This window comes from Pezoporus wallicus, unplaced genomic scaffold (assembly GCF_028554395.1).
Source record: "Pezoporus wallicus isolate ANWC-B61680 ecotype Strahan unplaced genomic scaffold, APGP_CSIRO_Pwel_v1 contig_4710, whole genome shotgun sequence".
In the NCBI taxonomy this organism is placed as follows: Eukaryota; Metazoa; Chordata; class Aves; order Psittaciformes; family Psittacidae; genus Pezoporus; species Pezoporus wallicus.
This window is the reverse complement of record NW_026640647.1, coordinates 3,081,087-3,109,023: the sequence shown is the minus strand read 5'-3', so window position 1 is coordinate 3,109,023 and position 27,937 is coordinate 3,081,087. Positions and strand designations below refer to the sequence as shown.

Below are 27,937 nucleotides of genomic sequence, written 5' to 3'. Positions count from 1 at the left end.
AGTTGCAAAGCTTGCAACACTTCTGATTTAACACAGGCAATGGTCCAATGTGTTTATTACATCTGGTATCATGGTTCCCACTTATGAACCAACCAACTTCCTGCGAGAATATTTTATGCCCACATTTTAATCTGAAAATACAAAGCTAAATTTCCAGGTTTATCGCCTCTGCTCACAAGCTGTAGGAATACTTCTCTTTGCTCCCCCTGATGCTGTGGGATAGGAAAGGCTAACTGACTTCCTATAACTCCTGTTTCAACATAGTAACCAAATTCTGCTCTCAGGTTTACACCTACAGGCTTAAAGTTAGGGAGTTTGGAACAGACTCAGATTCTTGCTCTGCATCTGCAATTTTCCTAAGAGTTCTGTAGAAGTCTGTTCTGTTTCACCATGTTGTTGTCTGATAGCATTCTGTCTGCTTGTCTAGGATAAACAGAAATAAATGAAACATCCTGTTATACTTACTGGCTGTCCCGGAGATGACTGGACTCTGTCTTCACAGGGGGAGAAAAGGGACTAGAGATTTTACTCTAATTACAAGCAAAGGATACCCTAAGCCTCATATCCACAGCACTGCCATTGAAGACTACTGGGGTAGCATCTTAAGGAGGTCCAAACCACATGGAGAATGCTTATTAAATGAGATTGCTACCAGGAACTGGCCATGAAACACGCCATATTTGGGAAAAAGCTTGTCCCGAACACTGCATAAAATTCCTGCCTCTCTGACTGCTGGTAGCAGCTTTGTGGATTTCCTTGGAATACTTAACAAACAAAAGACACCAAAGCTGCAAAGGACATGGTTATGGGTTGTGTAATTGTGAAGTAACTCCTGCACTACAGAAATAAGATTATAATAGTAATAAATGGCTTCCTCCCCTTTTTTTTTTCTTGCATCAGACAATAGAACATCCAGTATCAAATAATCAAGAGTTGACTTGTTTCCCGGGGCTTTTAACATCAGTTCTGACAGGAAGCAATTACAGGTAGTTTGTTTGGACATGATACTAATATTACCTGTGTTTCTGCTGGAAAAACTGCACATTTAACTAAATGGAATTACTATGATAAACTTTAGTTATCAGCTGTACATATCTGAGAGACCAAACTTGTCAAATATTTTTCTTAATAAGTTGCTTCAACATTGCAGGTGAAGTTTAGACACGTGTATTTGCAGTTTAACACAGCAACATTCAAATGAGGGCAACTGATCTGTAGATTAGAATTATTTGTACAGGTAACAAACAAACTCTCCTCATTACAAAGCCTCACTTGAATACTATGTGATCATTCAACTGGGATAGAGTTACACAGTTGAAAAGTGACATGGTTGGAAACTAAAGCCAGTCTATTCTGTGCCATGTGTCAAAGTCTGTTTTCAGATGTTCCTAATCTAGTTTTAAATTTTCACCATTCCATTTGCATTATCCCCAGAAGCTGTTCATTATCCCCAGCCAAGCATGAAGCAGCACTTTCTTCACACCAGCAATAAACCCCCTTGGCCTCTATACCTGCCAGGTTACCTGCATCCAGTGGAAAGCAGTGTTGCCACTGAGCAGAAGGTCAGCTTGGAGGAAAAGTAGCTGCAGTTGGCAAAAGGGATCATGTTCTGCTAGTCAGAAGAGAGGCAGTTAGGAAAGAATTGTCCTCCACCCAGGAGGGTCTCAGTACTACATGTGAGAGCCTTGCCTATCCAAGCCCTTCTAGTGCTTTAGAGTTTTATGATTGTAGAATAGTTAGGGTTGGAAGGGACCTTAAGATCATCAAGTTCCAACACCCCTGCCATGGGACACCTCACACTAAACCATGTCACCCAAGGCTCTGTCCAGCCTGGCCTTGGGCACTGTCAGGGATGGAGCATTCACAACTTCCTTGGGCAGCTTGTTCCAGTGTCTCACCACCCTCACAGTAAAGAACTTCTTCCTTATACCTAACCTGAACTTCCCCTGTTTAAGTTTGAACCCATCACCGCTTGTCCTATCACATAATTATAGAGTTAAATAATAGTAACGTTTGGTTCCCCTAGCTGGATAAAATACTAGAAATCTGATGCAACTGTTTTGGAAAGGCTTATTACATATCTACAAGGCAAAGATTACAAATCAACATTAATTACCAAGACCTCATTTAGATAATCAAATTTACCTTTCATTATTGCTCTGCTGCATTCTCTGTATATTTTAACATTTTGCCATGAACATCATTACAAGATGCCATTTTAACATCATTACAAGAAATTATATTATCTATGGTAGGATTTTTTAAATTATGTGAAAAATCAGTGTGAACATACCTACATATGTACCTACAGTTTAGTACTCTGAGGAGTAAAAAATATCATTATGACTACAGAGCAGTTGAGAGAAAAATCTTTGAGTAGTCCTCCTAAGTACACTCATAAGACAGAAAATAATAAGTAGCTCACTAGAAATCTACATTTAAATATGAACTGCCTCCTAGGTGCTGGAATTTTATTTCAGGGTAAAGCTAATATAGCTGAAGCTTGCAGACCCGTAAATTTTCTGTCTAAATAACTCTCAAAGCTCTTTTCTGAAAAGGGTCAGAAACTTTTTTCTTTCTTGCACAAAAAAATACTTGTTTTTCTAAGGATGATTACAATTCTGTCAAACTCACGGGACTTCAGCACAGTCTAATTGCAAAAATTGACTGACTGAACTAAGAAACAGATAAGGCAGAGAAATACAAGTATCTGCTATAAAAAGTAGTTTTGTTTTTAGGTGATGCAATAGCTAGGAAGAATAGGACTGCTAGATGCAGGAGACTTTATGTACAAACCCTGAGGTAATGAGTGACACACATTTTAATGCAGATAAATGCAAAAAAAGATAGGACCAATGAATAGGTATTTGCTGATAAGAAAGAAACAAATAGATGTGAATGCAGGGGAGATAAAGAGAGACACATCTTCTATTCACAAAACACCTAGAATGGCCAAAGTGATTAGGGAGAACATCACTATGTAATGTATGTAATGAGGTTGGATTATAGCAAAGAAAAGCACAAGTTGCCTCTTAAATAATGAGGAGCATTGGTCTGATTTTATACTCACTTGGATCTCCCTTGAATACAACACTTTATCTGAAATACAACACAAACCAGCCCTTAGATGTAAATATATTTCAAAATGCTTTGGAAGAAAAACAGTAGCTGTACAAGAAATTCCTCACAGTAAAACCAAAACTGTTACTTAGGGCTTGAATTCTGAAGACACATAGTACTTAACTTTTGCTGCAATCCCATTCATTTCAATGCCTCAGTTTGTTTCTGTTGAATCTTTCCCTTCCTTGTCATTTAGTCACTCTGATAATTCACCTTGCATTTGCCAGCTGACAGGAGTTCTGGAGAAGCTGTTTAACAAAAAAGCCACAAACCCTAAAAGCACAGCCCTGGGAGCTATTGTTTAGCTGTCTGAAGGATGGTTAGAGAATCTCCAGTTTCACACCCACCACACCTCTCCCCCGCTATGAAATACCAGAGAATTTGTTTTCATGAAGGTCAGACTTAGAACATTCAGAATTTGGCATGTTACAAGTCACCAAAAGAATAAAACCCTCACACCCCAAAACTGAGCTAACCATTAACTTCTTCATTTGAAAGCAGATTTTAACATAATCATATTTAGGAAGCATGGGGAGTCATGCCTGAAAGATACCTCCCATAGGTAAGATGCAGGAGGACAGCGCTACATTTTTTCCCCAGAGGGAATGAATCAGCAGGAAGACAGCATGTGTCCTGTAAAAATCAGTAGGACAGGTCCTGTGATCAAAACAAAGAATGAAGAAAATTAACTCATAAAAGCACTAGCAATTTGCCTTAGTTTTAGAGTGGTGAAAACTACAGGAGATTGTAGTGCCTAGAGCTTGATCATTTTATTAGGAAATAAACACCAAAATACAGATACAAAACACCCACCCCAAGCCCTAAATACAGCATGTTTGACTGTAGGAAATGGAACGTGTTTGGCGTGCATGGAATAAAAATGTTAAATGGCTTTCCTATACAAGTTACTGTCTTGGATTGCCAGAAGCAATTGGTTAATCATGTGATTAGATGATCTGGGACAAGATCTTACACATAGCTATGATGGTATTTAAGCTTTCACTCTTCAGATGCAGTATGAGCCATTCAGCTTTCATTAACTTGAATAGGATCATGATTTTTGCATGTGGTAATACCTGCCTTTTTTTCCCCCACACATTCCCATGAGCTGTGTGCTGCTCCAGGGATGGTTTAGCTGGTGACAGCTATTCATAAGACCAAAGCGTTCCTTCCAGTTCTCTTCCCTCTTTCTTTCTGAGCTTTCTTTGAAAAGAAGTCTGTGCCACTTTACATTCATTCCCTTTTCAGCCCTCACCAACAATTCTGGCTAGAGTGCTTGATTTAGGTTGCGTACTCAATTCAGTCTGGCTGAACTGCGTCTCCTCCATAACCGAGGGGCTCAGGTACAGGTTGCAGGAAACCTGATGGGTGTTCTGTGTGAATGCAAGTCATCAGCCTGCTGGAAATCTGTTAGACCATGTACTGGATTTACTACACATAGCTAATAACACATTGCTGTACATTTGATCTTACTGTGCTGGTCAGTATAAAGTTACTATAGTACCAAGCTTGTCATCCTCTGGATATGTGGTGATCCAGTGGTCTACACTGCTGAGCATCCAATAGGTCACTGCTCAAAGGTAGTACAGTTAAAAGGACTGGAGTACTACAAATGCTATACACACACGCAAAACCAGCCCATGAGGTCTTGTAGTGTTAGTAGCTCATATGGGAGGGGTTGTCTGCCCATGGTCCCTTCTACGTCATGATCTCTGTTGCTCAGAAGGCCGCACACCTCTTTGCCCCTTCCCTCCATCCCACTGCTCTGCCATTCTGTGTTCTTCATCAGGATTGTTCTCCTCAGTGAAATATTAGTTTTATGTATATACCAATAAGTGTTTAGATTTCTTTGGTTTCATATTCTGCAGCTTCTTACATATGGTCTCAGTTTATTTATAGAAGCTAAATACTCACTAGAAACAATGGCCTCCTGTTTATCACGTCTGGATTTTATACTCACAATAGGAATTATGTGTCCCAAATTTGACAGGCATTATTTAATATAGACAAGATCAAATTGGGCTGAGAACAAGTATTCACTCTTGATTTAACCATACTGCCTCTTACTACTACCATGGAACATCCTTTCTTGAAGAACAGAGGGTTATAATCTGTTTTGTATAATTCATTTAAAAACCATAAGGGCCTCTGGTTATCAACAAAAACCAAACAGCCTCTTAGACTTTGTATCTTAAGTAGGTCAGCATAGGCCAAGCCAAATGGGAGAACCAGCAGCAGACAGCATCATTAAGTTTAGTCTGTACCATTTTTAAACCAATGCCTGTGCCTGCTTTTGAGATACTAGCTAATGGCTTGAGGTGCCTTTCCTTGGAATCAAGATCAAGGTGTTGATTATATTTGGTTATTAACAATTTTATGTATTTTTCTGACCTTTTATTTTATTTTTTTTTTTTTAAAGCTGGGGAGTCTTACTGTTTGTGATGCTCTTCCTGCCAAAATCCAGTTTGGGCTGTTGAGCACTCCTTATCCAGCACAATCTGGTTTCATTACTGCCTGTTTTCTTGGAGAGAATATCATGCTACAGGGTACGCATTTGGTAGTTAATATACTTATTATCAAAAGTGCCTTTTGCAATACATCTGCATTCACAACCCGGGAAGCCCAGTGTTGAAGGATCCCAAAATTGTAAGTGTTCCCTGTTTTTTCATGGCAACACCCAGCAGCAGAAGTACTGAGGTTCAGTAAGATTCCAAGCTTAGGTTGGGATCTGAGAACCATCTCCCACCAAGGTGACTGCAGTGTCCCATAATAATCACTTGCACTAGGGACACCATGACCTCATCTCACCTACACAGTGTGACTGAAATCTGGACTGTTTTCTGGGGACAAAGTAATCTTTAGGAGAGCAGGATGCCATATCCACTCCCTCTCACCCAGCGGCTCTCTGGTTTAAGCTGACTGACAGGCAGTAGCTGTCCCTGTGAAAGTTCATATTGTTGACAAACTGCTAGCATGCAAAGTGATTGATGGTTTGGAGGAAATGGGGTTTCTGAACTGTGTAGGTGTTACTGCTGATCTCTTTTGCCTCCCTTTCCAAACCAGACGGATTTTCCCACAGTAATGCAAAACCTAGTTCACTTCTATGCAGTAAGCAGCATATCACTTGGAATTAGGCTTTTGTGAGCAAGGAAACAGCTCACGTGAACATGGAAATGTTTGTCTTCCTGGTCAGCATTCCCCGTATTACAGCCATTTACCTATTATACCAATGAGCAACTAAAGGGTAATGGTAGGTAATAACTGTTTGGCAACCAAGGTTGCATCTTCCTGCTTTACTCAGAACTCGGAAGGCATCCAGCATCACCCAGTTTGTGGTGAGAATGGAAGTCAACAGGAACCCAAGAGCTGCGCTCAGCCTCCCTTTTGGCAAGAAAACTACCATCTGGTGAACCACTTCTGCAAGAAGTAAGCTGGTTTGCAACCAGCTTGTGAAGCCCTTTGTTCTCACAAAGAATAAGCCAGAGATACTTCACTGCAGTGACACCAATCAAAGAAGGCCTAGGGATGTGAAGTGCAAGGTAAAAGGAAGCAGCAGTGCTCGTGGTACAGTGCCCAGCTTCACATGCTTCCCAGCCAATTTCCAGCCAGGTTCTCGGGTAAGAGAAAAAGGATTTGTTTGAAGGTCACCCATTCTTCTGTGCCTAAATAAAGTTTCTGGTGAAGTATTAGTTATTCTCAGAAGAATTAAACCATCAAAGTCACAGCTTCATGCCAAGAGATTATAATATGGATATGCTGGGCCCAAGGCCAAAGGGAAAGTAGTTTTGTGAAGCCTAGTAAAAGCTTGTATAGTTTAAGAATTTTCTAGGCTCTTTTCCATCCTTAAAATTGACACCCATGTGTATGTGTATATATATATATACATATAAAGTGTTACACGTTTGCATACTCTTTAATCAGCTGAATTGAAAAGCAGTCACTGCAAACTGCATATAAGAAGTTCACAGAAGTCACTAGATTTACTGGCATTATATGTTACCTTACTCTGTCCTTCTCTGCAGTAATATACTCACAACATTTCCAACTTCTGAGTTAGGAAACAAGGGAACAGTCTATGAATGAGAGATTCAGGACAAAGAAGTCAAAGATCCTGAATCAGGAAAAGCCTCCTGTTTAAGATGAGGCAGTATGATGATGTTATTATCATACTGCCATCACATACTGTAACATAGTGCAAAGATCCTGAGGCCAGTACCAGAACTGAAAACAGTATAGCTGGGAAGCATGGCTCAACAGGACTGGAATTAGTAGCTGCTTTTAGTTGTGACTGGATGTCTGACATAGAGAGGATGGTGCAGGGAATGGATTTTAGTTGTAGATACTCTGGTTAATGATTAAGAAGAGAGAGGTGGTTCCTGGCAAAACTGAAAATGACCTTGAAAATTTGAAAATTGAAAATTTAGAATGCTCCCCCTCCCTGAGATGCTTACACAAGTTTATAACTATCACCTTTGTTTTATGGAATATATAATTTCTTGTGTTAAGCCTGTCAATAGGAAGGTCACACCTGTCATGCTACTAAGAGAAAGCTGGAGCTAAAGGAGTCATGCTCACAGAGAGGCAGTTTCAGAGGTAGTGAAAGAGCCCTATCAGAGGACAGGAATTTTTGCTGACAGTTCTACTGAGATGCCACTTCTTTATGCTCTCACTCTCCTTCCTAGCATGTCCAAAATAGAAGTTAGAAACAACACAAGTCCTAGCTCTGCTGCAGACTTCATGGAACTCTAGCAAGCCTGAAGGGAGCATGTCTGCCACTTTCAAAGTTACCTTGTTTTCCTTCTTAAGTTTAAAAGAAAGAGAGTCCATCAAGCTGTTAAATCTGTTGATTGATTTATACGTTTTAGACTTTCTCCACTACAATTAGACTAGAAACATTTTGCTGAAAGCAGTCTAGTCCCACAGCAGGGCTCCTGATTAGCCTTTGCTGTTTGCTCTACCTCCTAAGATGAACCAAGTCTTTGCTGCATGAGCCTCCAAAGCCCAACTGTACTTAGTGGATCTAAAAGTGCTGGTTTGGGATTATAAGCAAGAACCAAAGTATGAAGGACAGCCAGGAAGTCATCAATATAGGAAAAAAAAGTTTTAACTTTGCCTCCTCCTGCCAGCTGATTAAAAGCCAACATAGCAAGTTTGGCTGGAAAGACTGCTTCCCTCCCAAGCCCCAAGGTAAGCAAGTATTGTAAATGATTTGGGGGAGTGGCAGCAGAAAAAAATAGAAAATTGCTATTAGTTTGGACTTAACTTGAGATGGGCCCAAACAAAATCTAAGCAACGCTTCAGCTACAGGGTGTGTTAATCTTCGCTATGGATCGGAGCTCTGCAGCTCATGACCATTGTCAACTACGAAATTCATGTACTATGTTTAAACAAACAGAAAAAAAAAGATGTAATATAGCATAGGCATGTGTTGCCAAGACAGCAAACAAGCACACACATTCACTTGATTTGAATGGTAAAGCTTCCTCTACTGAAAGAGGGCAATTGCCCCAAACATGGGTTGAAGACAAGTGCTCTACACAGAGCTGGGCACCATTTACCATATTACTTATGTGGGAGGTCACCCGTGATGTGGATCAAGCTACATATTTGAAAATATCAGAGTCATTATGTTAATTGTTTACATCAATGACTACTGAACTTTATTACAATGCTAATGAACCTGTCAATTGAGAACAAATGCAAGGGAGTACAGAGGTTACAGTACAGTAAGGACTGCTGATAAAGGACGTGGATAATGAACACAAATCTCTTTCTCTCCCTTTTCCTCATTTTGCAGAAGAGGCCACCGTGTGCAAGAAATGAGTGAAATGCGGGTTTATCTCATGCAGTCAAAAGGTAGGTAAATGATCACTCCCATCACTCTGCAACATTTTTTCATCTACTGTAGAAGAGAAGCCAACTCTGCCTTGAGCTACATCCTAATGTTGGTTGCTGCTGCCTAGCTGTAGTTGTTATTACTATTCTCAGAGAGCTATGGGGGGGGGGGGGGGGGGAATAAAGGAAAAAAGATTGCTCTATCACCTTATTTTATCCAGGAATGTCCTATTCTGAGGGACCTCTTGCTGTATTAATTTTATGAAGGAGAACCCTTGGCATTACCAGTATTTCTACAGAGAGCTGGAGTTCAAGCAGTTCATAGAATCATAGAAACATAGAATAGTTACGGTTGTAAAGGACCTTAAGATCATCTAGTTCCAACCCCCCTGCCATGGGCGGGGACACCTCACACTAAACCATCTCACCCAAGGCCATGTCCAGCCTGGTCCTGAACACTGCCAGGGATGGAGCATTCACAACCTCCCCAGGCAATCCCATCCCCAGTGCCTCACCACCCTAACAAGAAAGAATTTCCTCCTTACATCCAATCTAAACTTCCCCTGTTTAAGTTTTAACCCATTACCCCTTGTCCTGTCACTACAGTCCCTAATGAAGGGTCCCTCCCCAGCATCCCTATAGGCCCCCTTCAAATACTGGAAGGCTGCTATGAGGTCTCCACACAGCCTTCTCTTCTCCAGGCTGAACAGCCCCAACTTTCTCAGCCTATCTTCATATGGGAGGTGCTCCAGTCCCCTAATCATCCTCGTGGCCCTCCTCTGGACTTGTTCCAACAGTTCCATGTGCTATATATGTTGAGGACACCAGAACTGCACACAATACTCCAGGTGAGGTCTCACGAGAGCAGAGTAGAGGGGCAGGATCACCTCCTTCGACCTGCTGGTCACGCTCCTTTTGATGCAGCCCAGGATACGGTTGGCTTGCTGGGCTGCGAGTGCACACTGAAGCTGGCTCATGTTCATTTTCTCATCGACCAACACCCCCAAGTCCTTCTCTGCAGGACTGCTCTGAATCTCTTCTGTGCCCAACCTGTAGCTGTGCCTGGGATTGCTCCGACCCAGGTGTAGGACCTTGCATTTGACGTGGTTAAACTTCATGAGGTTGGCATCAGCCCACCTCACAAGCGTGTCAAGGTCCCTCTGGATGGCATTCCTTCCCTCCAGCGTATCAACCGAACCACACAGCTTGGTGTCATTGGCAAACTTGCTGAGGGCGCACTCAATCCCACTGTCCATGTCAGCAATGAAGATGTTAAACAAGACCGGTCCCAACACCAATCCCTGAGGGACACCACTCGTTACTGGTCTCCAGCCGGACATTGAGCCATTGACCACAACTCTTTGTGTGCGGCCATCCAACCAGTTCTTTATCCACTGAGTGGTCCATCCATCAAATTGATGTCTCTCCAATTTAGAGACAAGGATGTCCCTCAGGGGTCGGTGCTGGGACCAGTGTTGTTTAATATTTTCATCAACGACCTGGATGAGGGATTTCATCAACGACCTGGATGAGGGAACTGAGCGTAGCCTCAGCAAGTTTGCTGATGATACTAAACTGGGAGAAGTGGCTGACACACCAGAGCGCTGTGCTGCCATCCAGCGAGACCTGGACAGGCTGGAGAGTTGGGCAGGGAATAACTTGATGAAATATAACAAGGGAAAGTGTAGAGTCTTGCATCTGGGGAAGAACAACCCCATGTACCAGTACAGGTTGGGGCCTGACCTGTTGGACAGTAGTGAAGGGGAAAGGGACCTGGGGGTCCTGGTGGATAGGAGGATGACCATGAGCCAACACTGTGCCCTTGTGGCCAAGAAGGCCAATGGCATCCTAGGGTGCATTAGAAAGGGTGTGGTTAGTAGGTCAAGAGAGGTTCTCCTCCTCCTCTACTCTGCCTTGGTGAGGCCGCATCTGGAATATTGTGTCCAGTTCTGGGCCCCACAGTTCAAGAAGGACAGGGAATTGCTTGAAAGAGTCCAGCACAGAGCCACAAAGATGATTAAGGGAGTGGAACATCTCCCGTATGAGGAGAGGCTGAAGGAGCTGGGACTCTTTAGCTTGGAGGAGACTGAGGGGTGACCTCATCAACGTTTACAAATATGTAAAGGGTGAGTGTCAGGATGATGCAGCTAGGTTTTTTCAGTGATGTCCAGTGATAGGACAAGGGGCAATGGGTGTAAACTGGAGCATAGGAGGTTCCATGTGAACATCAGGAAAAATTTCTTTACTGTGAGAGTGACAGAGCACTGGAACAGGTTGCCCAGGGGGGTTGTGGAGTCTCCTACGTTGGAGATATTCAAGGCCTGCCTGGATAAGTTCCTGTGTGATGTACTGTAGGTTACCCTGCTCTTGCAGGAGGGTTGGACTAGATGATCTTTTGAGGTCCCTTCCAACCCTTAGGATTCTGTGATTCTGTGAAGGATGCCATGTGGGACAGTATCGAATGCTTTACACAAGTCCCAGTAGATGACATCAACTGCTCTACCCCGTCCATCAGTTCTGTAGCCCCAACATAGAAGGCCACCAAATTGGTCAGGCAGGATTTCCCCTTAGTGAAGCCATGCTGGCTGTCACCAAGCACCTGGTTGATTTTCATGTGCCTTAGCATGCCTTCCAGGAGAATCTGCTCCAAGATTTTGCCAGGCACAGAGGTGAGACTGACTGGTCTGTAATTCCCCAGGTCATCCATTTTCCCCTTCTTGAAAATGGGGGTTATATTTCCCTTTTTCCAGTCATCGGGAACTTCACCTAACTGCCATGATTTTTCAAATATGATGGCCAGTGGCTTAGCAACTTCATTTGCCAGCTCCTTCAGGACCCGGGGATGGGTTTCATCAGCTCCCATGGACTTGTGTACGTTCAGGTTCTTAGGAGGGTCTCGAACCAGATCCTCTCCTACAGAGGGCCTAAGGTCTTCATTCTCACAGTCCCTGCATCTGCCTTCCAAGACTTGGGTGGTGCAGTCAGAGCCTTTGCCAGTGAAGACCGAGGCAAAGAAGTCATTCAGAACCTCAGCCTTCTCCAAATCCTGTGTAGCCAGTTCTCCCGAGAGCTTCCGGAGGGGGCCTATGTTGTCCCTAGTCTGTTTTTGACTTGGTACATACCTGTAGAATTCTTTTCCTGTTATCCTTAATATCCCTAGCCATGTCTAATTCTAACTGGGCCTTAGCTTTCCTAAGCTGGTCCCTAGCTTCCCGGACAACATCCCTGTACTCTTCCCATGCCACCTGTCCTTGCTTCCACTTATTATAAGCCTCTTTTTTCATCTGAATTTTCCTCAGGAGCTCCTTATCCATCCAAGGAGGTCTCCTGCCCCTCCTGCTGCACTTCCTTCTGGTTGGGATGCACCACTCCTGAGCTTGCAGCAGGTGATCCTTGAATATCAACCAACAGTATTCGCTCCCCCCCCCCCGCCCTCTAGGGCTCTATCCCATGGAACCTTACTAAGCAGGTACCTGAAGAGGCCAAAGTCTGCTCTTTTGAAGTCCAGGGCAGTGAGCTTGCTGCACGCTCTTCTCAATGTCCTGAGGATCTCAAATTCGAGCATCTCGTGATCACTGCATCCAAGGCTGCCCTGGAGCGTCACATTTCCAAAGAGCCCTTTCCTGTTGGTGAGCACGAGGTCAAGCATGGCACCTCTCCTTGTCAGCTCCTCTATTACTTGCAGAAGGAAGCTGTCTTCTACACAATTGAGGAACCTCCTGGATTGCTTGTGCCGGGCCGTACCGTCCTTCCAACAGATGTCAGGGTGGTTGAAATCACCCATGAGAACAAGGGCCTGCAAGCGTGAGGCTTTTCCTATCTGTCTATGGAGTGCTTCATCCGCAGGTTCTCCTTGATCAGGCGGTCTGTAACAGATCCCCACAGTAATGTTCCCCATAGCTATATTCCCTTTAACCCTGACCCACAAACTCTCTGTGGACTGCTCACCTGTCCCCAGACAGAGTTCCATACTCTCCAGCCTATCCCTAATAACATAAAGGGCAACTCCCCCTCCCTGCCTGCCAGGCCTGTCTTTTCTAAAGAACCTGTAACCTTCCATTCCCACACTCCAGTCATAGGAGCCATCCCACCATGTTTCTGCTATGCCTATTATATCATACCCCCCGTAGGCGCGCACACATCTCTAATTCCTCTCTTTTGTTCCCCATGCTACGGGCATTTGTATAGAGGCATCTGAGCTGAGCTCCAACTGAAGCCAGCTCATTGGCTGGAGAGGCTGGGATATCTCTACATTGCTCCAAGCATTTATGATAGGTTCTGGCAACTGACTGGGTGTGTTGGGATGGAATGATGCCCCCCTCCCCCAACACATCTAGTTTAAAGCCTCCTTGACAAGTCTGGCAAACCTCTTACCAAAACTGCTCTTTCCCTTCTTTATCATCAGACCAGCTCCACCTGCCCCCACTAGACCTGGCCTACAAACCTGGGTCCCCTGTTCAAGATGCCCAAACCCCTGACTATGACACCACCCTTTTAACCATTTATTAACTTGGTTAATCCTCCTAGCTTTTTTTAGGTCCTCCCCTGTATCCTGGAGAATTGACGAAAAGGCTATCTGAGCTGATTTCTCCAGAACAGAAGACAGCAAAATCCTCATGGCAAATGTTTTAACAGCTCCATGTAAGGATGGTGTAGAGGGAACTAAAATGAGGCTGTATGTAGTGTAGATTGGAAAGAATAGGAACTCTGAGGCTTTTTTACCAGTATTTGACAACAAATCATGTTTGTGATTCATGTTGGCCTTTACTGGCGTATGAAATGGCAACTGAAAGTGCATGTGTGGGAGTGTTGAAGTGGGTGTGGAATACCACCCTTTTATTTCCTTACATAAAAAAGCCCCCTACTATGATGATGGTAGCATATCATATTTCAAACCTGAGCAGGACCAATAGCAGGAGAGAGTTTAGAAGTTTTTACATTCTTTTGATCATAAGGGGGGGGAGGGAAAGAAAACCCAAAACAATCCAAAACCTCCAAACCACAACCCCTAAACTACAAAGAATAGATATATTTTCAATGAAGAATCTAGAAGAGTGAGTGGCTATATGGTAGGCTTTACAGAATATATATTATATATAATTATCAAATAACGTCTATATATATAAACTCATTTTGGAGAAACTAGTAGGAGAGCAAAGGATGGAACACTTTGAATTATGGTGCTAAAAGAGTCCAAGCTAGGTCCATATAAAGCTACTGAAAATATAGAGTGAATTACAGGCCACAAATAACACAAAGCAAGCCAGCAGCACCCACCACAGAATAACTAAAAATGAGATCCCTTCACTGGCAGAACAAGTTATGATGCAGAAGGCATCGACACCACAACCACTAGCAGTTACAATACACAGTAACTTCCAAAACCGAGGCTGTATAAGGGTTACAAAGAAAACTACCTCTCCTTCTCCACTTCTTCAGTGAATTACTGACATGAGTGGTGTGTTCAAACACTGACTAACCATAGTTATCCATTCTCTGCAGGACACGCTGCACTACCAATGATAACTCACTCCGACTGCCAATCTGAGAACTGGCTGCAAGTTTGTTATATAGTAAAAAAAAACCCACTGCAAACCAAAAAAGCCTCAAACCTCAGATAGAAATATGGTACAGCATGAGAAGAAGTGTGTGGCTGTAAGATTGCTCCCTGCAAAGCTCCCTACAGTTTGAGAAGAGCTGAATTATGCTCGCTTGCAGGGAGATGGGGCATAGGCTGGAGGTGCCAGTCCATTGCATATATCCTCCTGGCTCTTCTTCCAGATGCTGCAGCAGATGAGGGTGTGGGGAAGAAGAGGAGCATCAAGGAGGCAGAAAGATGCAACATTAAGAATAACTAAGATTGTTGAGATCGTCAAAGCTTTCTGTCATGGCAGTTACAGCCTCAGTAAAGTCAAATGTGTTTTCAAATGAAACCGCTGCAAAGCAACATGATGGGCTGAGCCACTTGTGAAAGTCTGTTTTGTTTCCACTAAAGTTCAATAGGCATTGCACCCCTGGACTTCACTGGACTCCTGAAAATCTTAGCCTTAAATTTTTGTAATTTTGTGTAAGGGAGATTATTTCCAAGTTATTAAGAATAAAGTTAAGTAGATTTGAGAGAGAAACCTTTGAGAAATCAACATCGGTTACATTGCTTTGTTAGGAAGAACTCAAATGAGTCATTACCAGATTAAACATGCTTTTCATTCTTCAGAAGCTTTGCTAGATCACATGGCTCAGGTAGTTAATTTAAAACGTAGCCCCTCTGAGTTTCCCACTTTGTTATACAGATACAAGCAATTCTAAATGCAGTCGGGCATTATAGTTTTGTAAGCTACTGTATTTCTATAAAAGTTTTCTTGGTAAAATATTACCTGTGAAATAGAAAAACAAACTGAACATTACTGAGCATTTTAATACTTACAACAACAATAAGAAACCACATCAAGCATAAACAAAACCTCTACCACTATTTAAGTTTGCAAATTTGGTTACTTGAATTAAATGTTTCTGCCTCACATTTAAAATTTCTTCTACTTTAAAACCCATACCCGTAAAATATCACTACTCAAAAAGAAAACCAAAACTACTTATATATATAATAAAGAGAAAAGGGCAAAAATGAAAAGCAAGATCTGGTTATCAATGCTGCTTCCAGCAGACAAACCAGTATGCAGAACAAACTTATGATTAAGCATCTGTATTAAGGGCTGAACCACAGAGATTCTAAATACTGCCGCCATCTTTGGGTTACTTAATGATTAGCACAGCTGGGAACACGGACAGAAAAGCTGAAGGAATGGTAATGGCTATTGGCACTAAACAAAATAGGTTGTTACATCTGCTGCTGGCGTTGCTTAAAGTCCTTTGGCATCAAAGGGCTAGAAGGTACTTCTAAATTTATTTCTTCCCAAGTTCATACCTTGTTCATCCTGAACTCATAAGCTATAAGTCACATCACTTGCTAAAATTCTTTAATGTTTTGGGAATGACAAATCATAGAATGGTTTGGGGTGGAAGGGACCTTGAAGATCATCCAGTTCCAACCCCTGCCATGGACAGGGGCACCTTCCACTAGAGCAGGTTGCCCAAAGTCCTTTTCAGCCTGGCCTTGAACACTTCCAGGGATGGGGCATTCACAAACGCTCTAGGAGTTTGATATAATTGCCCTTACTTTTATAATAGCATGGCAACACCAGAGAGATGGGCTCAGAATTCAGTTTAAAACAGTTACAATGCCAACAGAATCACGAACTCATCTTCTAGATGTGTTCCAGCTGGGGTTACTTGTTTCTGTTCTTGCCACATATGGTTAGTGTTGAATGCATTTTAAACTGCTGACAGTGGAATTCTGGGAAATTTCTTTTTCTTATACACCATTTGTTAACCTCAGCTAATATTCTAAAGAAGTAACCCAATTCAGTTTCATTTTAACATATCTGTTCCAGCAATCTGTTAAATCGTAGTTTATGTTTCAAGTAAAAGCCCAATTACTGAAGTTTATTCACCTTTTTCAGTGCAACTCTAACAAAAATGGTTGCTGATAATAGCTCATGATACTGATAAAATACTCCATGGTTAGGCTTCACACCAGCATAAGATAAATCTGCTGTTACTAAAGTCCCACAATATGTATTGCAGCTTGACTGTGAAAATTCCTGTTTAATGAATCTTTTAACCTGTAAATCAGCAGCCCGTTTCTCCACATTTCGTTTCTTCACATTTCTGCATGCTTGCCATTAAGTCAGTAATAAAGTGTCCTCAGAAATGGATTAATGCTTTGGAATGCTTACAGGGATGCAACACTGTCACATAACTGTGCACATGCACACACAGCATTAAGCACAGTAATACATGCTTACAAGAAGTTCTGCACTACCACAGTCAGTCTGTCCTTGCAGGATCATCAGAAGGCATTTTACTTGCACACACAGGCTTACTTAGCTTTACATATGTGGTATGTAAAGTAAAATAAAAAAAAAGATGATTTACCTGCATAAGATAAGAATATATGGAAGTCTTGAAAGGTTATAGACCCAAGTTTTTACCCATCTGTTCCTCAAGCAATGTTTTCACTACTCAGTCCCCTGCACACTTCAGTCCTTTGAAGACCCCAAATTCATCACACAAAATGTCAAATAGTATGTATTTTTGTTCACTAGGGAGAGAAATTAACTTCACTTAGTTTGGAATTTTCAGCTTAAAAGATGACTTTCAGTTTTCATTGTACACATCTTCCGATCCTAAAGTTCATACCGTATCTCTGGAAGCTTCAGAACTCACTCTTGGGGGTGGCTGCCACAATATTTGTCTTATGTTTTAGTCCAAAGACCACCAGAATTTATTTGTCTGATGCACTAAGACTCTCTGCTCTATTTTGAGTTTTATATTGAAGAGGCAATAACATAACTTGTTGTCTGTTCAGGTTCCTTGATACTGTCAGTGTTTGTACTGATTGCTTCCAAAGACACAGAATATTTTTTTTCCATGCAAACTCTGTCTAAGCTGCATTACCTCACAAAGGGGCCAGATAAAGGATCTCCACGTAGACTATTACTGTGATTCATTTGGCACGCAGCTATTTGTAAAATACTGTAATTTTACTGTGTGCCGAAACCACAGTTCAGTCTGTGAACAAAGACTTGCTTTCACTTATTTCACATTCTGAACTAGCAGCCTCCTCCCCAGCAGACTGTTATTTAAGGATTGATTAACCTTAGTATTGCAAAGGTTTTACAGCCTTGCTTTGTGTAGGGCAGAGTGTTTAGAAAACCAGGGTTCTGATCTCAGCTAGTTTGTCTAGATACCAATGATACAAAAAAATGCATCAACAGAGAAGAGCTGGTTCTACTGTCAGTACAGTGAGACAATCAAAAGCAAATTGAATACAACAGTGTTTAGATCACATTGCTATATAGTGATGAATATTTTGGTTTGGACCAAGCCGAACTAATGTGAGATAGGATAGCCTGCGGGTACATTGTTGGTGGGTTTTGTTTTATTTTTAAACATGTTTGAGAACCTATTGTGTTAATATTTCTCAGTAACAAGATTAAAAGAAGATCGGATGATGAGAGAACTGATACTAAGGAAACTTGACTAACCATTTGTGCCCACACTGGAATTTCACTGGGAAAGGGAGAGAGGGTAAGCAAAACCAGAAGAAAAAACAATCTGACTGAGAGGGTGGAAAATGAAGGAACAATTAAATATTTCAATATTTCAACCTTTCCCTTCTGACTGCTTCATTTCTTGAAGTTTTTTCAGCCTCTGATTAAAGCTTTTGCTTCTTCATTGGGGCACTGATAAGATTTCTTTCACTGGTGTATTTACTTATTTAGATTCTTTAATGAGAACTTAGAACACTGCCTTTCCCTTCATCAGGATGCTTTATAAGTATGCTGTCTTCTTAACCCGTCTTGTTTTTTGCTGCCTGTCCTTTACTTGACCATCAACTGCCACCCCTTAAGAACTTAATTATATTTCTGTCACATAAGCCTGTTTTCTTTCTGAACCACAATTATATTACTACATCTCCTGCAAGTTTCATGTCACCAGATCACAACTAGCTGAAGTAGTAGCAAGGCTAAACCACCTGCAGGTCAAGGAGGTCAACTACATCTCTCAGGTCCATTTCCATTACTTCACTCCAGCAGAGAGCCCTAACAGTTTAAGGTAATTTCATGCTCTGCATGACATTCCTAGAGTGTTGTTTGTGTGCTGAGATTTCTGTACTCCCTATTGTACTGGCCTAATTTTGTCTTCATTCTCCAATATCCATTATTTTCTTAAAACTTGTGAATTGGAAGCTTTTTGACTCCAGCCCCTAATTTCCTTAAGCCAATTTTAAACCAAACATCTGTGGATCAGTTGTAAAATATTAATAAATATTTGAATACAACACATAGAGATAGTGTACTGCTAGAGATTAACAAACATAACTACACTCAGTTCTTACAATAAACGTCTCTGTCACATCTCCTCTCCTCCCCAGTGCATACCTCTGATATAACCACTCAAAGCTTTCCCCCCCTACAGAGAAACTGGCAAGAGAAAGGGAAACTAATTGCTCCATCTATCAAACTTCCTCTAGCCCAAAGCTGTGTACTTTTCCACAGGGGTCTTTACTGTAAACACATTTTGTGCTGCAGAATGTGTGCTAGTTTATGTCCTGTTTTCATTCCTACAGATGAAAGTTTACCTCCTAAACTATGGTTAGAGATTTTGTAATCTCTTGATTTGACAGGCTGTATAAGAAGTTGTGTTCTTTGAGCAACACAAATCATAACTGGTTTGAAATCTACACGAGGCACATTGACCTTCTTGAGTCTTGCTGTTACTGTGCACAGTGTAAGTACGCAGACCAGTAGGATTACCTTTGGAGAGTTTATTAGGAAAAATCCGGTTGTTTATTGATTTACCTACAAAGAAAAATATAGCTAGTACATTACTTCCAGTGGAGTTCCTGGCCTTTATGCTATCAATTCTGAAACATGAAGAGATTAGACCTTACTAATGCCTAGTTGCTGACCATCTCCACTACCTTTACACCATTTCGTGTAGGCATTTCCAACAACACCAGTCAATAGCAATATCACATTTCAGAGTGTCTGGTATTCCATCTTACTTTCTTCCACTGTTATCTTCAGCTCATGTGTTTGATGAATTCTATATCCTGGTAGATAAATAGCTTCCTTTACTAACACAGGAGTTTTGCTGGTTTTATTGTTAGTTTTTCAGGTCCAGCCAAGTATATGCTGAAGAGTTGCTTTTTCCTTGTTCTTCATTAGAACAAACAAACAAAAACAAACACCAAAAGAAAAATGAAGGCTGGGGGGATAATTACTTATTTTCAGCCAGCAGCAACTCCATAAGATTATGCAGTTGTCAATGAAAATACAGTTTGGCCTACATACATTTTATTATTGACAATGAACCAGAATGGAGAAATATCTTGGCTTCCAACATTGAGACTGAGTTCAAGCTTAACACTTAAAAGAAAATCTTATTATTACTATTTCATGAGATTAATTACATGTGACGTGAAATTACAGAGAAGCAGATAGTGGTTTATAATGTTTTCCAACATGTACTAAAAGCATCCTGCACCTCAGATGTTAAGATTTAAACCCTCGAAGAATCAAATCTCGTTTGTCTTTCTAACTTAACCAGTCTCATAACAGGTAAGAGAACATAACAGATAAAGTTTAACCTGAATGGGTTAATGGCCAAGCTTGTAACATTAATACATATTAATATACTTGCTCATCACTTCTTTCATGTAAGATATACCAATTGCATATCATTTGGGCTTAAATATTTCATGCCCAGTGCATGGATGAGGTTGGTGGGGTTTCTTTTTTGTGCCCCTTTTTTAAAACGTATGTGTGTGGAAAGCTCTATCAATTCAGCAAGAATCATGGTAACATTTTTTCCTATGCCTCACGCAGCAGACTATGGAAACAGAATGAGAGGAACACGTCAGGGAGGGATCCTGTGTTGTTCCAAGGACAGCGGGGATGAAATCCCTCAGAGTTCAGCTAAATTATAAGCTTTCGACTTATATACAAGTGCCACATGGAGACCCCTCCCCAGCGTTTTAGTGTCTGACAGTGGTGTAGGTTTACACTTGATGATTATGTCCAGGTTCCTTGTAAATCCTAGCACATAGTTCTTCAGCCTAGAAAGTGTATCCCTAGTTCAAGAGGCAAAGCTAGACTTTCCTAGTGATGCTAACATTGGACCAGGGCAGCCACTGAAAGCAGGAGCAACCTCTCAGTTTTTCCTAAACTTTCAAAAGATTGTCTTTCTATGGACATTCAGGAAGAGGAGGAAAAAGACTTTCAGGTTTAAGGTAGGAGGCCAGAAAGAATTTTGAAGAGGGATCAGATGAAACAGCCAAGGAAAGGTCTGCAAGACCCTGCAAGCTATTAACAAAAGCTTCACAAGGATAGTAGCTGTACAGAGCTAGAAGTTATCCAAAGGGACTGCAGGATCTCCATGCTTGGGGAGGTTTTAAGGACTCCTGAACCAGCTATCCTGTCCTTCCTTGACTGTAGCAGGTACCCACCATCATTGTAGGTTTGCTAGAACATCATCAACAGTGCTGGCTTTCTGCCTTGAAGGACCCCCCACAATAATAATGCCTTTTGGGCAGCAGGCAAAAACACAGGCTACATTTCAGTTCCCTATGTAAGAGGCATGACAAGGCTGCCTGAACAGCAATACTTAAAGTAGTTTGCTGTATTGTAATTTTTTTTTTCCTGGCCATATTCAACCTTGTTTTGTTACCCATCTGGTTTAGCCATTGCTTGAATATTATTAATTGCTCTTGGCTGTACAGGACTCATGTTCTACATCTTTATTTTTTCCTGTAATTTGATGGCCTTATCAGTAAATATGCTTCCCTGTGGAACAGATATATTTAGTTAATTTTGGATTCGGCCTTGAGCCCTTTTAGCTGGACCCTCAAAAGTAGCTTGTAAACAGTTACATGGAAAGCAATAAAGGACTCCCAGGGCTCATGAGAATAGGAAATGGCCCTACAAGTGTAGGACAGATAGAATCCCTAAAGGGGATAAAAATAGCTAACGACAGAGAGCAACTGTTTAAAATGAATGGGATGATGACAATAGGTAACATGAAGATAAGTGAAGGGCTTCTGGGGAACAACAAAGCTGACCTTTGTTTGGGTTACATCTAGTAAGTAGGAAGGTGGTGTTGCAGGCAGTGTGTAAGAAAGCAGGGTTCACTGCTTCATACAGGAGGAGTAAAGTGGTGTTTCTGCTTTGTAAATAGTAGCAGCTGAGTTAGGAGGACAGCTCTTTTCCCAGCAGAACAAGTATATTGCTTGCTTTTTGGAGAGAAGACTTGTCTCCAGCTAGGAATTCCCCTTAGTAACAGCCCCAGATCCTCACAGCTTCCAACATGTTAATTGGGGCATTTACAGGGTACATTAGTGAGCTGTTATGAAAAGCTGGTATAAAATTACTTCATTAGCAGCACAGAACAATTCTGTTGGAGAAACAGAAGCCATACTCTTACCCTCAGACCCACACTCTTACTTGTCCTATTCTACTTCCCCATGCTTCTTGAGCCACACCATCGTTATTGGGGAAGGATGCTGCTGCAAGTCTCCAATCTTAGCAGGACCAGCATGGGCAATTCCTCTAGCACTTGCTATAGGAACTCTCTTCGCTGCTCATACAACAGCTGTCATGAAGCTTTGGTGAACTTCACTATCCTTAAAAACCTGCCTGTCAAATTTGGCTGAAAGCAGACATGTCCAAAGCTGTCAGGGGAAAATGAGACAACAACCCTAGAAAGCTTGCTTATTTTAGGTCCTTAGCTTTGCATTCTGATAAAGCTTTCAAAAGCTATAGTAGAGATTATGTTCCTCCTGCACACCTGTCAGAAATACTAAAAGTATTTGGCAAATGTTTGTTTCCTCTCAGTCTGCTTGATTTCCCCATGCAAGACCTCATGACAAGAAACCCACATTCTCTGCAAAAGCCATTTTTACCTGTTTTATGCTTTTGCTAACGCTCTGCTAAGCTTTCTCTGAACTATCATTATTAAGACACTTTCAGTAACAACAGTATATAGTTCAAACATTTTTCCCTAACTCCCACCCATTTCCCAGAAGAAAAAACCCTCCGGATCCCCCATGAAGTCAGAATATGTACCTAGGCAGATGAGAACAAGAAATATTAGAGCTGGTTTATACTTACGCTGAAGATACAGCTATACTTTTAAAGCAACCAGCATCATCAAAATCTTTGTTCGAGTAATTTGGTGGTTTAAATACCCTCTGTTTTATATGTTGCCATCAACCCAAACACAGTTTATCCTGGGTCTCAGGATATGACATCAAGCAGAGAGAGTTGCTTTTCCAGAGCAGTTGTCTGGCTACCCAGCCTTGCAATTTTGCAATTATTGACCTGTCTATCTGTAAGCTTCTACATGCTCTTTATCATCTTGACCCATTAGAAGAACCCACTTGACGCTGATGCAGTTTGGCTCATGAAGATTTGCAGCGTTCACACTTCATGCCTATCATGGCCTGAGGAAGAATTCTGGGATTTCACTAAAGAAGGGGAGGAAGCCTAAAAGCACTCAAAATGAAGGCTGAAAAGACTTATTTCAGCAGCAAACATGGAAGAGATGAGGTTGTTTCCTGAGTGGCTGCCATTGCCTTTAACCATTGCTGAAGAAGTGCAACTTTCAGCTAAAAGGCAGGGGCTGCAGCATCGGCTGCTCCTCATGGAGGCAGTCTGATGTGCTCCAACCCAGTCCACCCATGGTCACAGCTGAGCTGTTTGACTGATTTGAGGCTAGAGCACAGACAGCTGGCACACACTGCAGCCAAAGGGCAGTGATTTGTAGCTGAGGCTGGAACCTGACTACATGAGCCATCCTTAACCATTTATCTGGTTTATGTGTCCCAGGTGAGAGGTGCTGTGTCCCAAGTGCCAGTCACCCATGTGCAATCAGGCTCCAGGCCAGCTCCAACCAGCAATAAGCAGTTCAAAGGCTTGTCAGGATTAAGCAGCTCTTCACTCATTCCTCAGCATGCGCACACACTTGTGTCCTCAGTGCCAGAGCTCAGCACAGTGCACAGTTAGTCAATGGACCCAGGAACTATGGAGACCCACAGTTTAGCCTGGCTTTAAACAAGCTAGGCAAGTCATGCAGCAGTGGTGGAAAGCTCATGCCTGCCCCAGATATGGAAGTAGTTACTGTCCTGTGTCACCCAGCACTTTGAACATGGGTCTGTAGTTGGTTTATTCTGGCTTAACATAACTAGAAAACGTGCAACATATTAAGATGGTGAAGAGCAAGGGAAAGAAAGAAATAAAATCCTGTGGTCTTTATTGTTTTCCAGTGAGTTTGTCCCATTTTGTAGCATGAAAAACCCAAGTCAATAAAGTGCTTTAGCTATGCAGCATGATACGGCTCATTAGATGTTCCCAGTGTTGAAGGTGATGTGTGGCTATCTGTACCCACTAAAGGAGAATCGACTTTAAGTGTGGATAGCCATATGCTGTATAGCCGCTGTTGACTCAACATTTGCTCCAAGCAATTTAATTCATCTGTACAACACCTGTCACCCATTTCAAAGACAACTTTTCACCTGAGCTGTGTCTAACAACCTCAAATGAAGAAAAAGATTTAAAAGAAAAAAATAAACATAGTTTTCAGGAGGATGTTATAAAAATGTATGTATAGCACTGTAGACAACTTATACAACATCTGTCATTTGATCTGCCAAACAGTTTACCTGTGCTTCAAAATACCCAGCAAACAGGGAAAACTCTTGCTAAGTTTAGTTTCTGCTTACAGAAGCATTTTGTCATAGAGTTATTGTTTATAAATATTGTTTTTCTTTCTTTCAGATTCCTCCTTGCCAAGGAAAGCGTTCTGAAACTGACAGTAAGCCACATCTGAGAGCTTGCTTTGTTTTGCCGTGCTTAAGACCTTGAGATTAATTGCTTAATGCCGGGTATGGGCAAATGTAAGCCACAGAAACCTGGCAACAACATTTGAGTCACTAATGCTCTTTTTCAAGCCATGCGTTACTGCCAAGTAGCCCCAAAATTAGCACATATTAAAAGAAATCATAAATCAAAGCTAACATTTAGGGAAGTGCACTGACATTTCTTGTTGCATAATGGATCAAAACTAGAGCAGCTCTGGCTGAACTGTGCTGAATCTTACTGTGAATAAGCAATGCTCGTCAATGGAAACATCCAAGGAAGACAAGACTGGCAGTACCAAAGAGTTTGTGAGATTAAAGTTCAGCATGGTATGGCTCTGCTGTAAAACACACAAGCTGCTTCATGCACATGTAATTCTAGGATTTAGCTGAAAGGGAAAGCGGGTAAAGCAATTCTCTAGCAAGTTTGCAGGGTTAGACTTCTACACAGATTAAGAAAAAGGGTTGTAGCAGCTTTATAAAATAGGTGCCTAAGTAAAGGAGGGAAGGAATCTATAGATTTTAATCAAAATTGAAATATTTGTCTTGAGTATGACAGAAGTCTTACAGAGGATATAGTTAGATTTTCCCAGTTTTCCTAGTTTTTTCATTACAATCAACCAAACTCCATTTGAAGTCAATTATAACAGCACAGTAATCCCTGTCCTCTAAAAGATTTTGCCAACCTGAACCATATTTTCTTTCTGGCTTACTGGGAGTTCAGTGTGCACAGCCAGAACCCACACTTTGGATTTGTTTCATTTTAGTCCTGGTGGCACCATTTTCCTCTCTCTTTAACTCAAGTTACCCAGGAGGGAGCTGTCTAATGTTTTCTTTTGAAGAAACCCCCAAACTACACAGTGCTGTGTGAAACTGTGCCTCCTCACGCTGCACAGTCCATACCTTACGCAGGTATGTCCCTGCCTGACAACACCCATTTTACCCTTGCTCTTTAAACATGCTGTTTCGATGCAACATCATAGAATGGTTTGGGTTGGAAAAGTTTGCCTCCCTCCATATCCTCAGATACTTCCTGCCCCTTTTTTTTTGGCCAGGTTTTGATGATGGGAACATGTATAATCCCATTCATCCACCGATTAAGATTTCCCTTTTGCTTGCAGAGGCAGCTGCCCAGTCAGCAGCAGGCACTCCCTGCGTGTTCCCATCTGTGATGGCATTAGCACTGACTGGAGCACAGCTGGACAATTTGCAAGGTGTTGCACACTGACTGCTAAAGCTTCACATGATTATTATTGAGTAATCTTCCACCATCACTGAAAGTGATTCCCTTCCCTGAAGGCCTTACTGCACAAGGAGCACAAAGTGCACAATGCTCACACTTCCCAAGCCTGCTGCCCTTCCTCACTCAAAGTGCAGGCTGATTTAGGTTGATTTCCAGATTTATATCTTTTCAGCATGACTTCTTGGCCTCTTAGGTCATGGTATTACTTTCACTTGCAGGGGTTTTGTTGGTGTGAAGATACATTCCTGATGTCTGCCATCAGCATTCTTTCAGCGGCTGCCCCACCATGCACTGCTTTGTTCCAGGGTGGGTTTACCTCTCTATTCACCAACACACTGCACTTGGGTATTACCTTCTCATGTAAGTGCTATCCATCATTCACATTGCAGAATGCATATTCTCTATAGTACATATCCCAGTGTGAATTCTGCTTAGTGTTTCTGAGCTTGTTTATTCAGTTTGGTGAGCTATTTCTTCTGTCTGATCTGGAGGAGTCGGAGCAATACAAGGACCAACAAGATGCACACAGTGCCCCCAGCATTAAGACAAAACAAAGGATCTCCAACAGAAGCTTTTGAAGGAAGTGAGGGATTTTGGCAGACTTCCGCTGTTCAGACCGATGACAAGAACCATTTCACTCAGTAATCTGACTAAGAACAAATAGTTCATGAAGACCTACACAGAGCAACAAAGCCTATACACAATATATCGTTACCTGTCAGATTGCTAAACATGGACAACGTAGGAAAAAAAGATTAGAAGAATCAGATTCCACATTCTTTTATTTCTGGGAGACATCCCATGAGGTATTACAAAAAAAATCCACTACAGGTAGCAACATACCTTCAAATATCTAAGGAGAATGCTGCCTGGTTCATCTGACCAGTATCCTGTAATTGTTCACAGTGAGAATCAGGGTGACCACCTCAACTATTATAACTTGCACACCTTATTTTAGGGACAAATCATGTCTGATAGAGCATTAAATTGCTCAAAAGCACAGCTTTCTGTTTCTCCTTTCAACCAAAGGAGAATATCAATCTCAGATTTAGTCTTGGGGACCAGGAGAAAGGGAAGCTTTCAAAATGACTTTGATAATATTTTTTCCAAAGCTAAACAGACTCACAATGAAAAGAAAGGTACAACAAAAATGAAGTATGAGCTACAGTGGATGTTGCAACCTGCATAATCGCCCAGTGAAACTAAACCCATGCGTGTTTTATACACTTGTAATGTATATTTTGAGGGTATTGTTCGTATGAAGTTGTGCTGTTATTTAATCACTAAGAACAACCATATCAACATTAGATAGGATCCTTCACATATTAAAAGTTTTTAATCAAATGATACTTTAACTTTTCTTGATGCTCAGATTCTACAAGAGATGACTTTGATATTGATTACAGAACAAACTCATTGCATTAAATATACAAAAAGAACAGTGCAGATCCCGTAACAGTCATTGGCCTGAACTAGTCAAGCATTTAGTCTTGTATTTGATTTCTGAAAGGAGAATTATGGTACTTGCACACACACACCTATTAAAAGGATAATGATGCTGAAGAAATTAAAGGAACTACACATGACGCCTCTAGCTGTTGTATAGTTCTCTTGCAGTCTGCTCTAAAAGACCATTGACTGCATCCACTTTTTTTCCAGATACAGGGAAATACCTTCCCTTTGAGACTATGCCAATCTAAGCGGCAGGCTTAGTCATAGACCATAATGGCTTAAAATTTTGAAGAACTCCAAGATGAGAGCACCAAGCTCATGTTTGGGCTGGAACCGTGGCCCGGGTTGTTTCAAGTCCAAGGACAACCTACAGCTTGACTCAGTTCTTACATAATGTTGTAAAACAGTTCTGAAAGTCTCCCTCTTAATCATTTAGCAAAAAGTGCTTCTTATCCCAGACTTATGGGACACAACTGGGCAGCACAAGAGAGTCATGTTAGCTGAGGGTGCTTAATGAGGGCAGGGCTGCAGCTTTTCATCAAGGAAAAGCTTTTAAATAACGTCCCCCTCTGCTGTGAGCTGAGCCTGAAATGTTATCTCCCCACCCCTCCCTCTGCAGCAGTCAGCACATAAAATTACAAGGAAAATAAAAAATAGAGCAACTTCAAAGTGGTTTCTGTCTTTCCTTTTTTTATACACATATATATTTAAATTAAGACTTCAACTGTTGCAGCCATTTTAAGAGTAACCATCAGGAACCAATCCCAACAAAGGCTTTTAAGGTCATTTTACATTTCATTTTTTTTTGCTGG

The 27,937-nt window shown here is 41.6% G+C and overlaps 1 protein-coding gene across 3 annotated transcripts in view; it reads right to left on the bottom strand.

The window, feature by feature from the left end:
• Nucleotides 1-27,937, bottom strand: part of SLC39A10 (solute carrier family 39 member 10) — a 108,758-nt gene that overhangs the window by 59,206 nt on the left and 21,615 nt on the right. The window contains exon 1 of one of the 3 annotated variants that reach the window (XM_057419917.1): nucleotides 466-579. The exons of the other annotated variants lie outside the window; for them this stretch is intronic. The gene's annotated coding sequence lies outside the window, so the exon portion shown is untranslated. Of the gene's footprint in view, nucleotides 1-465; nucleotides 580-27,937 lie in introns of those variants that run through there. 3 annotated transcript variants of the gene reach the window in all.